Source organism: Perca flavescens, chromosome 19 (assembly GCF_004354835.1).
Source record: "Perca flavescens isolate YP-PL-M2 chromosome 19, PFLA_1.0, whole genome shotgun sequence".
NCBI lineage: Eukaryota > Metazoa > Chordata > Actinopteri > Perciformes > Percidae > Perca > Perca flavescens.
The window spans coordinates 5926231-5928730 of record NC_041349.1 but is presented as its reverse complement, the minus strand read 5'-3'; positions in this window follow the sequence as shown (position 1 = coordinate 5928730).

Sequence of the window (2500 nt, the reverse complement as noted above, 5' to 3'; positions counted from 1 at the left end):
TTGCCACACGAATGATTTAAAAGTGGCAGGGGGGTCTTCAATAGTAACTCCACGCTCCATCACGCCGACATCACATCGCCTCACGAGACAACTTTTCACCTCGGCGAAATCTCGTCACGTTTTAATCTCGCGAGATCTCGTGTACGAGATCTCGCGAGATTAAAACGTGACGAGATGTGCCGCGTGTACCTTTGAAACTGTGTTTTCTCCATTTGCAAATGTAAATAAATACTCAAAGACCAAACTTTGGTTTAATTCTCAAACAGTCGTTACTCGTTTCAATTTTATCATGAATATCACTAAACGCTGCTGCTTCGAGGAAAACTTCCACCACATATTGTCACATGCACGTTGGGGAAATCGACAAGAGCCACTATAGCGACTTCTCTCAATGACGCAGGGAAGCGCTTCCACGTAACCATGTCCGAGTCGGAGCTCGCAGTGTTTGTGCAACTCATGGAGAGGAAGAAAAGAAAGAGGAGAACATCTCAAAAGTCTTAATGTAGAAACCAAAAAGGAAACTCCAAGGCACTCTCTTTTAGAAAAATATAAAAGCCTTTATTTATGGCTTAGTCATCATAAATCTTAAAGTACTCCGACGCGTTTCGGCATTCAAGCCTTCGTCAGGGAAACGCGTCGGAGTACTTTAAGATTTATGATGACTAAGCCATAAATAAAGGCTTTGTATTTTTCTAAAAGAGAGTGCCTTGGAGTTTCCTTTTTGGTTTCTACGTTATGATTATCCCATCCTAAGAGCACCTCAAGCTATTTTTTTGAGTCCTGGAAGCTACAGACATTTGATAAATCTCAAAAGTCTTATTGAAGTGATGGACATATGCAACGTTTTCCCGAATATGCATGCTTTCTTAAAAGCTCTGATAACACTGCCAATGGGTCAGCGTAACGCTTATCAGTTCAATTTTCTAAGCACAAACGGAAATTTGGAAAAACAGAAAAATGGGTTCAAATATTCAAATATTTCATTTTTTTTTCCCACCATGACAAATTAAAAAATTTGATCTTTAAACCTGTTTTTCCAATTTTCTGTTTTTTTATTCAGAGGATCGGAAATTTAGAAAATTACAAAATTGCTTCTGGGCTCCAATTATTCAATACTGCCGTGGTATTCTCTTCCTTTACTTTGTGGAATATGCAGGTCATTAACTTCCTATGGACGAAAAAATCAGTTAAAAACTGATAGACTTTGGGACCCCAAAGTCTGAATCAGATTTTTATTTATTTTTGGTCCATATGAAGTTAATGACCTGCATATTCCACAAAGTAAAGGAAGAGAATACCATGGCAGTATTATGAATAAAAAATTGAAAAACAGAATCCAATTTTTTTTGTTTGGAAAAAATAAATTTCTGATAGTTCAATTGAATAAAGCAGAAGAAATTTGAAAAAAAAAAATGGGTTAAATATCCAATTTTTATTTTTTTTTTGTCATAACAAAAAAAAATTGTATATTTGAACCCATTTTTCTGTTTTTCCTGTTTTTTATTCAGAGGATTAGAAAATTGAACTGAAAATTTTTTCTGGGCCCCAATGACATTCAATACAGTTGGTATTCTCTTTTCCAGTGTCAGCCGGATTAAAACCCCAAATAGGATGACTTTGATGAAATCATTGACATTTTTAAACCAGCAAACCCCACGCCGACTACTCCTGTAATTTCGGGAGAGATCGGTAGGCCACAGCATGCCTTTTCCTACTGCTCTGTTAAAAAAAAAAAAAAAAAAAAAAAGATTTGCAATGAATGAATATTCTCCTCATGCTCTCTCCCATGCCTATCTATTTTCACGTTTGGCGTATAGTGTAATATGAATGTAATTTAGCCTACCCAGTTGTTTTCAAGTTATTTTTTAGCCCGATAAGTTAGCCATAATGCCTTCTGGCTAATATCCTCCTGAGACCCAGCCCATTGACTTATGTCCACTGTAGGGGAAATTTTAGTTTCATTCCTCTCCTTGGATTCGTCTGTGCAAGTCTCTTAATTCCTGCTGTACTGTACAGAGGACATCCTGGGCTTTTCGGTGATGTGTCATTTGATTGGCTGGGAGGCCGGGGAACCGCCTCTATCTTTCAATCCAAAATGGACACCATAGGAACATAAGCACATTTTATGGAAAGATAAGAGTTAAATATTGTTCGTCTGTGGTTTTGTTACTATGATAATCATATATTTTCTTGTTCATTAAGGTGTTAGGAATCATATATTGAGTTCTGATAGAAACTACATTATGTATCTTTTGAAAAATTTGCCATTTTATGAATGTCAATTATAGTGGACATCAGGACTATCTTCATGTAAATAATGACTCCACATCTACCAAAAATTTGTCTTTTTTTCGTACTCAAATGATCCTGTTGTCCACTACGGTGGACATTCTTTAAATAAATAAAAATAAAAAAATTTAAATTGTAAGATTTTTTTTTTTTTTTAACCTTAAACAGGTATGGAATCACAAAAAAATCTGATTAGGGAAAAACAAAAAAT